Here is a 12,500-nt window from a genome sequence, read left to right as displayed (position 1 = left end):
TTAGTTAGTTAGTTAGTTAGTTAGTTAGTTAGTTAGTTAGTTAGGCTATCTATAGTACAGACTGGCTTTTGCCTTAATGAACTTTTGATTTTGGACTCTGGTTTTTTGGTAGAACAGGTTAGGTTTGGACTTTGAGCTTTGCTCAACATGAACTTTCTCTTGTACCACTTTAATCTTATTCGTTCCCCTTTAGGTGCATTATGGATATTTGGGGGATTCGACCTTTTTACCTGGGCCCTTGTAAATAAATTTTTATCAAAAAAAAAAAAAAAAAAAAAAGGGTTGCCTTGACGATTCTGTTTGGCTTGGCGCGGCAACACCGGAATAAATATTAAACAACTTGAATAAGGCGGTCAATCAAGCATGTGTGTTCAGGATTGTAAATTTACTTTTTAGATTGTTTCGGTAAGCGCTGAGGCCGACAGATTCGAACCACCCACAGTCGTAGCGAAATACATCCTTTCTAGCCTTAAACTTTCTTTCTTGACTTAAAATGCTGAGACTGCAATGAAGTATCGAAGGCCCGTGATTTGCACACTTCCTTGATCAAAAAAAGCTAGAGTTGTCACTGACCGAGAGAAACACGGCGTCCGCACACAGAAATCTGACTAAACCGTTTTGTCGCACGATCGCATCAAAGTTATTCGTATGAGCCCCGCGTCTAAGCAGGGCGACAAAAAATATATATTCTACAGACTCATTCGGTTTTTTCCCTCCACGGAAAAGTTTCGGTAAGCCCTAAGGCCGACACCATCGAATCACGCGCAGTCATAGCGGAAGTCTCTTTTTGTATATTTTTTAAACGAGGTTTCTTGACTAATACTTCGAGACTCCAATAAAGTATCAAAAAGGCTGTCATTTTCACACTTCCTTGATCAAAACTAGCGGGAATTCGTCACTGACAGAAGGAGTCGCGGCTTATAAAGACGAGCAAAATGGCTAAAGATTTTCGTTGTAGGAAAACCAGAGCTAACAATGTAATAGCTTGCATTGACTATTCCTTTATAAGTCTCGCTCGGTAACACAGACGGGATGCCGCATCGACTAGCGCTCAAGCACGCATGCGTGTTCAGGGTTGTCATTGACCTTCTCACATTATCTCGGTAAGGGCTGGGGCCGACCGCTTTAAATTACGCGCATTTACAGCGAAAAAGCTTTTGGTAGTATTTCAACGAGCTTTTTGACTTAAATTTCCAAGGTTCCAATAGAGTATAAAAGGGCTGTGATTTGGATATCCGGATCGCTCGCTCCTCCTCGAATCAGATTTCGCGCGGCCACTTTATCGTGCCTGTCCTCTCCTCCCGCTCGACTAGAGGGACTGCACGTTGTCTGCTTCGGGAAACGGTGTGTCGATCTTTTAAGAGAAAGGCCGTCCAAGTTGTTTTTGAGATTTTCTTGGTTGAGAACCTTAGTGTTCCCCGTGTAATCCTTAGATAGGGTACCTAAATTGTATCAGCTTAAGTAGCAGTGCGTAAATACCCAGTCAAGCGGAAAGCAAATGATCTGTTAAAGTTAAAGTATTATATGGTCTCGATTTGCGTTTGATTCAGCAAGTCGACGGGAAGAATGGTTTTAAATAAAATCTCTTGCTTTTACTGTGTGAACACTAGTTCTTCCTCGTGTTTCCGCTACAGTCATTGTTATTTAAAGTGGTACTATGATCAAAAAATCATTTCCTTTTTTTCTTCAGATTTTGAAAGCGTGTTCGCTTAACACCTAACTGGCAGAATTTTGAGCTTTGAGTTTTATCCAAAGGGTGTTTATTTTGAGTGTAAGTTGTGGATTTCATGGTCCGCCATTACTCACGTTCAAAACTGGCCGATTCGGACCTCAGAGGGTTGGATCTAGAGAAAATGACGTCATTTACTCACTAGCTTAAAATTTCAGCGTGTAAACGCAATTTATTATATATGCAAAACACGGGTTGAAAAGTCTGAAGGCCCGAAACTCCCGTGCTGCATATTAATTAGGCCGCGTACACACGCATTGCATTCTTAAACTAGTGAGTGTTTGACGTCATTTTCTCCAAGAACCAGCTCTCTCAAGATTTTAAAGTTAGTAATGGCGGACCAATAAATAAGAAAATTCCAGCTAAAATAAACAGGTGTCTTTTTAAAATCAGAAGTTAAAACTTCGGTGACTTAGTGTTTAGTTAACATAGTTTTGAAATCCAAAGGAAAAACAATTTTTTTTTTTGGTCGTAGTACCACTTTAAAGCCTATCCCGAGCGGTGTATAGAGTGGTGCAAAGAAAACAATTCACTTTCGTCTTCCGTGTCCAAAACCCGTATGGAAACGCAGTCAGTTGGCAAAGACAAGGTGCATCAGGAGATGGATCTGTTTGGCGATGGATAACCTTCAATCCGCGAGAACACATAAATTTCTGACAGTAAACTTTCCTTGAAAAAATATTAGCCCTAGCTATCTGTGGCCGGAAAGTTTACAGCTGCCTACAAGACAAGGGCTAACATCATCTCACAGTTAACCATCGCCTAAACTTCGTCGACCCAGACAAACGAGCCCACAGCAGGGCATTGAAAAGACATGGTGGGGAGTGAAACGAAGTATGCCTCGTACGGGAACATCCATGAATCTCTGCAAAAGTTTACTTCGAAGCATCATTGAGCATATTGCCGATCTCTACAAAGAGCGATAAATCCCACTAAATGCACCGTTCGTGATCCAGAATACAGGGAAGGAAGAAAACATACACTTTGCAGTGTCTTGGCGAATTCGTAAGCCGACAAAAAAAAAACAGTTTCACGATAAAAAGAGCAGGTAGCAATTAAATTTTTGATGACAGGACTTTTATTTGGTTTGTTCGTTATGTTTGAGAATCTGAACCCTATTACAACGATTGCTTTAAACTCCACTTCTTGCGCTTATTCTAAAATTGAAAAATGGGTAAAATTGCAGTAAAAGTGCCGAAATTGCAGGAAAAAATGTTCGATTTTCCGTTTTCCAGTCAGAAGTTCGACCGGTTTTTTCAAAGTCTATTTAGACTTAGAAAAAAACCTCTAAGAAGAAAGAACAAAGCGCCAGTCCCAAAAGACATCTTTTGTTACCGCTATTGTTTTCTTGAAACAAGGAGCGTATGCCTAATGAAGTAGGGACCTGTGCGGAAATCTTGCCGTTAATAGCACAAACCATTCGTTTACTGCCACTTCTCTTTCAAATCTTGCACGAAGAACTGCTGGTGAGAGCCCATCCAACTAACCAACTTCTTCATCGTCGCTCGAGTGAGCCGGTGGCTCGTCCGCATATAGTTCTACGAGCCCGACAACTTCCATTTCATCGCCACTGTCCGACTCTTGTACGTTGGAACTTTCACTAGAGGACATATATCCATCACCATTTGACATCTTACTTGAAAAAAGTGGCGAACTTCGAAGAAATCTTATACAAGTGGTTGCAGTGGCGAAGTGAGGTAAATAAATCGCTGGAACAATTTCCTACTTCATCGCTTGTAAACTCCAGTCTCCGGACCCACTGTTTTTTTCTACTGAGCTCACTTTAGGCGACAAAAAGTCAGATTTTTCTCTCTCTAACATTACTCGCTATTGGCACTTTCGAAAAGGAGACATAACAAGGGACAGAAAAACGCAAAAAAAAATTCACTTCATAGGCACTTTAAAGAAGAGTTGAGGACAACACAAAGTCATATATCATTGCTTTATGTTTCTTGAGTATTTCAGCGGTAGTTGCATTGTTTTTTGTTGTCGTTCTTTTTTTTTTGTTTAATGTTCAGTGCAATTTTCCCGTCAAATGAAAAAACGAAAAAGTTTAATAACTCACTCTAACTCTGAATTGAAGAAGGACAATTTAAGCAATTGTCTCATATATATATGCACTTGGAAAATTCAAATGACCTCAACGGGATTCGAATCCACGACCTTGTTATACCATCCATTTTTGCTGTTATACCACTATTACGCGGAAAAAGTGATACTATAAACCAATCAAATCTCCAAAAGTTCTCGGCTTATATTATAACCAAGGTAATATTCCCTGTTTCATATCATGTTTCTGAAAAATACGCCAATTTGACAATAGTTTTGAACAGGAAAATATTCTGCGTAAACACGACTGAATTTGGGGGTGGCTAAGGTCACGACTTTTTTTCAAACATTTTTTCTACTGCACAGGAATAATTCCAGGGGAGTAATTGGCAACTTTAATTTGTTTTCAAAATGTTTTTTTCTGACTGAAATAAGAATAGGGATTTCAAAGACATTTTGTGCTTCATACGAATCCAGTCGAAATATTGAAAAACTGAATTTGTCAACACACAGTAAGAGGCATTGGGAATGGGAAAGTAGCCAGATATTGAAAGGGTCACCTCGCAGCTCTTACAAGGTCTCACCTGATTGGAGACCACCCTTGAGGTTTAACAAAAGAACAAATAACAGAAACAATGGACCCTAGGCCTAAAACAAAAGGGCTGCAACTCTATCCTCTAGGGTCCATTGTTTCTGTTATTTGTTCTTTTGTTAAACCTCAAGGGTGGTCTCCAATCAGGTGAGACCTTGTAGGAGCTGCGAGGCTACCGTATTGAAATCGTGATCAGTAAAAACGTTTCGGGGCCGGATATGTAACAAGAGTTTGACAGAAACCGGCTATTTAACAATGACACGATAGGGAAGATATTTGCATGCTTTATTGGCTGAACCATTACTCAACTGTCACCGTATTGATCTGTAACTCAGTATGGTCTTCTTCGATGCCGCACCGATTCTGTTCAAACACAAAAGTGTGCATTTATTATACAGCCATGTTTATTAAAAACTGAATCATTGGACAATACAATTCAAGACTTTTCATTGGCTAAGCTATCATGGTATATGACCTAATACACCATAACCTACAAATATGGTAAGTGTACGCGTCAGCTTAAAATTAAAAGGGAGCTAAAAACGTTTTCCTGAGGAAACAACGGCCGTTTTTATACTAGAGACGTTAAAGTCCTATGGACGCATTTAACGTCTGAGACGTTAAAGCCATCTGGTATAAAAACGAGATGAATAAAAGTAGACGACTTTTAGGGCTCTTCTAAGAAAAGACTGGGCTCTATTCTTGGAAGACACTGGAACGAGTAAACAAGCGCCAAATAAACTTTAAGCGCGCGAATATACGAACGAAATAAAGATGGCCGAATTGCAAATTCTGAGGTCCATTTCTCAACGCCGCCAAGAAAGGCAAGGAATTGAAATGCAAATGTTTTTAACGACGAAAAATCAATCGAGGAGGCGGCTTTTGCAGACTATCGACGGAGAACTAGATATGGTTAAAGCACTTGGCTTATGTGCCGCAGTTATGAAGAGACCAATTCCACCACTGGTTGAAGGTTCCAGAACCGTTTTTGATGCCAAGGAGAAAGCAGAGCTGTTCAACGAGTATTTCGCCAGCCAAAGTACTTTAGATGATAGTATGGCGGAGCTGCCGTTTGAAATAGAGTATTTTCAATCTTCCAGGATATTATCACACGTGACTACTACAGAAAGAGAAATTGGGGATTTGTTTAGCTGTTTAGATATCAGTAAAGCGTGTGGCCCTGATGGCATTAGCAATAAGATAATAAAGATTTGTGCTGACGGACTCTCGGGAGCGTTTGCTAAACTGGTTAATTTGTCGTTTTCGGTGGGGGTTTTTTCGGAGGGATGGAAAGTTGCAAATGTGATACCAATTTTCAAGAAAGATGACCGTCAGTCGAAATCAAATTATCGTCCTGTTTCTCTGCTTGATTCATTTTCCAAAATTACTGAAAAAGTTGTTTTTATCAGAGTATATAATTTTTTGTTAGAGATTGGTTTTCTCATTCCTTTACAGTCTGGTTTTCGCCCTGGTGATTCAACTGTAAACCAGCTCGTTTACTTGGTGCACAGAATTTATGCGGTGTTCGAACAAGGAAAGGAGGTTAGAATGGTGTACTTAGATATAAGTAAAGCATTTGACAAGGTGTGGCACAAGGGTTTTTTATATAAACTTGAAGCGATTGGGGTTCGTGACCCTTTGTTGAGCTGGTTTTGTAGCTACCTCTCTGATCGTAAACAACGAGTTGTTATCGACGGCCAGTCCTCTGACTGGATTGGTACTAATTCCGGTGTACCACAAGGCTCTGTGCTTGGCCCTTTACTTTTTTAAATTTATATCAACGACATTGCTGATAACGTCCAGTCCGATTGTCTTTTATATGCTGACGATACTTCACTCTTTGATGTTGTTGACGACCCCACCGTTTAGGCAGTTAAATTAAATTCTGACCTTGAGCGAATTTGTGATTGGGCGAAACGGTGGCTTGTAACTATCAATGCTTCCAAAACTAAATGTATGACGTTCTCGGTCAAGCGTTTTAAGCCTTTTCATCCTTTTGTTTTGTTTGATAATGAGGTAATTGATGAAGTCTTGCAACATACTCACCTAGGCGTAACGCTTGCTAGTAATTTATCTTGGAAACCACATATTTTTAATGTCTACGAGAGAGCTAGCAGGAGAGCGAATATGTTGAAGGGTTTAAAATTCAAACTTTGTAGAAACACTCTCGAGAGGCTTTATAAGTCTCTCGTTCGCCCTGTATTGGAGTATGCGGATGTGGTTTGGGATGGATGCACTGAAAGCGAATGTGATCTCTTTGAGCATGTGCAGTACGAGGCTGCTAAAACTGTTACCGGGGCCATTAAAGGAACTAGTAAGCATCGCCTTGCGCTTGAACTTGGTTGGGAAAAAATGAGGTCGAGAAGGGCTGTTCATAAAGTGATACTTTATTACAAGATTGTAAACAACTTTTGTCCTAACTATCTTAAAAGCCTACTTTCTTTACAAGTCTCTGAGAGAACGAGTTATTCATTGAGAAATCTTAAACATTTTACTCTTTTTGCTAGTCGCACTGAACGTTTTAATAAATCATTTTTTCCATCTTCTACAAGATTATGGAATAATTTAAGTATTGACGTACGGAGCACTCTTTCCCTGAATGTATTTAATAAATCCCTTTCATCTTACTTTTCATTTCCTACAAAAAATGTTCTTTACGAAGTTGCTCTTGATAGGTTTTCTTCTATAATTCATACACGGCTCCGTTTAGATGCTAGTGCTCTCAATTATTATTTATTTAAAATAGGACGTAAAGAATCGCCAGCCTGCTTCTGTGGTTTTTATTCAGAGTCTGTAAATCATTTTTTCCTGAAGTGTCCTTTGTTTGCTGCCTCACGTTATAAACTGCTCTCCTCAGCTGCTCAGATTTTTGCTGACAGATGGGCCCATATGTCTGATACAGCAATTTTATCGGCTTTCCTGTCTGGATGCCCATCCCTTTCTTATGATGAAAATAAGGCTTTATTTTTAGTTGTCCAGACGTTTATCTTAGATTCTAACCGATTTTGTGTAACATAATAAGTGTACATTTGTTCTACCTGTCAGCATGTTGATTCTTTGTGATTTGTACGCTCTTTTTACTGTCTTACTCCTATAATGAAATGTATGTATACTCGAAGTAAGCCCCCTCGATGAGTCTTTGTAACTCTTGGGGCAAACTTCTTGTTTGAATATTGTTTAAATTAAAAAAAAATAAAAAAAAATAAAAAAAAAGAGCCCAAGGCAAGAACGGGGTGCGGATGAAGAAAGAAGTTCCCCGTGGTGAAGAAATGGTTACCGAAATTGGAACGATACTGCGTTCAAAAAACGTTTGCGTACAAATCGAGCAACGTTTCAGTTCATTCTTGGTGAGATAGAAGACCAACTAGTCAAAGAGCCAACTCGTTTCAAAGCTGAACCGATACCCCCAGACACACAACTTGCCATTTGTTTGTATTGATTGGCCCATGGATGTACCTACAGCACAGTAGGAGACCTGTTCGGTGTTGCAGAATCAACTGCAAGTGTCATTTTTAACCAGGTGTGTAAGATACTGGTGTCAACTCTTTACGACAGATGTGTTTACTTGCCAAGAAACAGAGCCGAATGGAAGCATGAACTTAAAAGCTTCCTTGAGAACTGGGAATTTCCATGCGTAGGAGCCTGGGACGGGTTCCATGTTAATGTCAGCACGAAGTTAAAAAATTATTTTAGCTTCAAGAAGAGATATTCAGTATCCAGCATGGGATTTATTGGCTCTAATAAGAGGTTTCTTTGGGCAGCTGTAGGGGCTCCTGGCTCTGTCCATGACTCGAGGCCTCTGAAAAGTTGCGACCTCTTTGCCGAGATTCAGCAGGAACATGTTTTCCCATATACTGTGCTACGAACAAGGGAGTACGGGGACATACCGTTCACAACGGTTAGTGATTCAGCATTTCCACGCTACACGTGGCTAATGAAGCCGTACAATGAAAATACAAGAAATCCAAGAAAGCGCTACTTAAACAAGAGGCTTTGCTCGGCAGGAGTTGTGTCAGAGCATGCATATGGTATGCTCAAAGGGAGGTGGAGAATCCTCTACAAGAAGACAGAGTGTAAACTAAAGAACATAAGGCATGTCATAATGGCCTGCATAGCCTTGCATAATATATGCATTGCAAGAGATGACCCATGCAGACCCAGGTGGAGGCTGGACATTGAAAAACTGCACCTTATTAGGAACAGGGGGAGTGTGGAGCAAGATGGCGAGGCAGATAAAATCAGGGAAAGGATCACTAACTGGCTCTGGGATATCAACCAGCAACGACGATTGATGGAGTGAACGAAAAAATCAAAAGAAACTTCTAGCTTGTGTTTCCTGTGGTAAGGCAAAAGCCTAACAACCACTATATCCCCTATTCTACTCCACCACACTAAATAGATGGGGTATAGAACTGGAGACAATGGATTAGAGTGTGGAACTAAACTGTGAGCATTCTTAGTGAGGATTGTAGAACTGAATATCAAGATATCTTTACTGAAGGACAAAATCCTTGGACAATATAGCATCTTCACTAGACCTGTAATACAAAATGCCTTTCCTGAATATCTTCCAGTTGATTTAAGTAAGCACGAACTACTGCATCTCAGCCATGTTAATGGAGCTACATAGTGATACAATAAAACAGGTACTAGCTGCATATATAGTTGTTGACATTACAATGCATGTATCACCAGTTGGTGGCCCAATTATATATGTTTCCAAACAGCAGCACTTTAGTGGAGGCTACCACGAGAACATGTAAAAGTTGACAAACAGTAATCAGTAATCTTGTACTAAGGTCTGATTTCAAAGCTTTGAAAGTAGACTATAATAGTAGCCTTAATAACACAAGTGAGTTTAATGAATTTAATGACTGAAAGTAATTCCTCTCACTCTGTTTTGACCCCTTTCTTATAAAGCTCCCTTATAAAATCATAGGGCAGTAGATAATAATAGAGATTACTTTAATGGTAAAGATGAAACATGAGACATAACTGCAAAATATCAACTTAGAATGAATCAAGAGTTCTTTCCCAAAACGTTAAAACAACAATCATGTACATGTACTCTTATGCAATAATTATGAACTCTCTTCACTTGCATCTCTCTATTAATTTGTACCCCCACACCTACAAACGCCCACACACCAAATTGTTTAATATCGTTTCCATACACCCTTCCTGTGAGTTGCAAGTAGGTAAGCATAAAATATCAAATTTTTGGAAACATAACATTTAGAATAGTTTCCCAAATGCATAATTCAGCAATCACGTACTTTCTACTCTTGCACCTCTTTGTATTATTTGTCCCAAACCAACACAAAGACAACACACCACTTTGTTTAATATCTTTTTCATACACCCTCTTCCTGTGAGTTGTAAGTGCATGTAGGTAACTGCAAAAATATTAACTTTTTAGAAACACAACTTTTAACATATTAGACTTTTTTCCCCAAATACCCTACTACAACAATCATGTCTATCAATTATATATTATTAGTCTGTGAATGTAGAAAGATTTCTGGTTGTAGCTTGAAACAACAGTGTGAAATCTGTCCACATTAACAGCCTAATAAAGTATCTCATAATTGCTGAATGTCACCTCTTTAATGGGTTTTATGAAAGTAATCTACCTATTATAACTATTTAAATTTGTGTAGTGTGGTTGTTGACTCTCTGCTCCAGAAAAGGCACTTGGAAATGTTGGTTCATGCATAACCGAAGCATTTTGGTATGGTTGCATAGGCTGCTGAAAACGAGTTATCATCTCCATCATACGCATTTCATGTTGTTGGTTCAGCTCTGCCTGTTTCTCCTGATATTGAAGGAAAGTTTCTTTTCTTTTCTGGTCTGCCTCAAACCAAATTTGCATTTTTTTTTTTTCATGTGCTTTTTGAAGATTCTCAAAGGTTGCTGATAACTGGGTGATAGCATCTTTCTGTGAAGTTACTTTACGTTTCCTGAGCCGCACTGACACAGTTTATTTCAGTACCTCCTTCTTGGATGTCTCCTTTGAATCTACTTCACCCTCTTCACAGAAAGACTCTTCACAGTCTTTGCTCTGTGGCTGTTTTTTAGGTTTGTGCTTTTTAGCCTTGTACAACACATTATTTTTAAAAAATGCCTTTTAAGGTCAGCAAAACTGAAATTTATTTTATATGTAGTGAGGCAAAGTTAAAGGGCTGACCAATAAATACTAATAAAACCATAGTTACCATGTAAAGATGCATATATAGTCACTAACAATTTGCCGAATAGCACTCTGTTGTATATTCATGTTTCATGTACATGTACATAAACCTAATGTAGTAATATATGTATCTACATGTATACATTACTGACACAAATTCCTTGTATGCAATTGCATAACATCCATTATAAAATTCATTTAAAGTCTGGGGAAAATAATACCAATTCATTATTTACCTGTTACATTCTTCTTCACTCTCATTCCCTGACAAGTGGTTTTGCTCAGAACTTGCAGCTAAAGACGTACTTGAATCTAATGGCTGCTTCCTCTCACTGGGTACCATACCAGTAGCAAGCTTCATTTCTTCAATCGCGTCCTCTTTTTCATTATATTCGTCATCTTCACTACTGTCGTCACTATTGAGGATGTCCGCTGCCTTCGTTGCTAACTTTAATTCTGTGTGAGTTTCGGAGAAAATCGGGTCGATGATGGTAAACCACTCGGTTCATCTACCGCTGATTTTCCACTGCCAGACTTTGCCCTGTCGGTGAATTTTCTCCACCGTTCTTTCAACCATTTATATTTTGCTCGCAGCTTGACAACTGATGTCTCGATCGCCTTCTCTTTTCCTTTTTTAGAACATGGCATGTTCTCCGTCTGCAAACGAGCATCGAGTTCTTTCTTAATAGCTTCAAAAATATTAACATTGGCTGACTTTTTAAGTGCCAGAGTCTCTAAAGTCAACGCAAATTCATTTCGGTCGTCTTCGAGAACAGATGCAAATACTTTAAGCTCAACTTCGCTCCACTTTCTGCCCCGAGTCTCCTTCGAGTTATTCTTGGCCGCCATGTTGTTTTGAGCGTTCAGCATAACTCGGGCCAGTCGTCTCTGGACGTTTTTATACTACATGCATTTAACGTTTGAAATGTTTAAGGCGTTAAAGTTGTCAGACGTTAAATGCGTCTGCCTTATTTACCGTTTTTATACCTGACGTTAAAGTCGTCCCGAGACGACTACGTCTCAGACAACTTTAACATCTCTAGCATAAAAACGGCCAATGGCGGCCGGCGAAAATCGCTTCGCGCAGGAGTTAAATGAAAAAGAAGTCTTTGAACTGTTACAAAACGCAACACCGGGGAGCACAAAGAGAGCAACGAAGTATGACATGAAAATATTTCAAGGTAGCAACTTCTAAACTTAAGCACCTGTGTTTATAGTTTAATAATGCGAATCAAAACAATGCAAGTTGAAATTCGTTAATTTGTTGTTGAAAATTGAAATTCGAGAAAATCTGTCTAATCCTGAGGACGTTTTTAATAAAGCAATTATTCCACTCGCCGGCTTGTTGGATATGAGATGATTATAGCCAACGCTACGCGCCTTGTTGGCTATTTACCATCTCATATCCAACGCGCGCTGGTGGAATAACTGTTAAATATCCATACGCGTACATCATCCTCTCGGTTCGGACTTCATGTTAGATCGATATCCTTTGTATTCCTGTTAAAGTGAATAAAGTTAACTGCAGTGACTCAACATCGTGCTGCCAGATATCGTCTCAATTCTGCATGTCCTAGAATTTCGGGGCATACAAATAAAATATTGTCTTGTGTTTTTTTTTTTTTTTCTTGTTGTTGTTTTTTTTTTTCCAGGGCTTATTTAAGTAAACGAGTTCTTCTCGCTGATACTAATAACGCAAAATGCCCGATCGAGATTCGAGCCCTTAGCTTGCAAAGAAATATTTTTCAAAATATCAAAAGTTTACTTCAACCAGGTTAGGTCCAGAGTTTGGTCTCTTTTGTGAGTTCAGCGCTTGACAAAAAAACATGTTTGAATTTATTTTACGCTGCACTTTTCCGGTGCATTTCCGGTGAGTTAAAAGTCAGTATTCGTCAGGACAACACACAATCTCTTTTACTTTAAAAGTTATGATTTATCAA

General features: G+C 39.1%; 1 protein-coding gene and 1 pseudogene across 2 annotated transcripts in view; both read right to left on the bottom strand.

Moving 5' to 3' along the window:
• LOC138013342 (uncharacterized) overlaps nucleotides 1-12,500 on the bottom strand; it is a 172,537-nt gene that overhangs the window by 73,160 nt on the left and 86,877 nt on the right. The gene's annotated exons all lie outside the window — the stretch shown is intronic.
• LOC137967983 (uncharacterized) lies at nucleotides 10,000-10,921 on the bottom strand (annotated as a pseudogene).

The sequence above is a fragment of the Montipora foliosa genome, chromosome 8, assembly GCF_036669935.1.
Source record: "Montipora foliosa isolate CH-2021 chromosome 8, ASM3666993v2, whole genome shotgun sequence".
Lineage (NCBI taxonomy): Eukaryota > Metazoa > Cnidaria > Anthozoa > Scleractinia > Acroporidae > Montipora > Montipora foliosa.
Note: the sequence above shows the minus strand (reverse complement) of the source record. Positions and strands in the feature narration are given on the sequence as shown.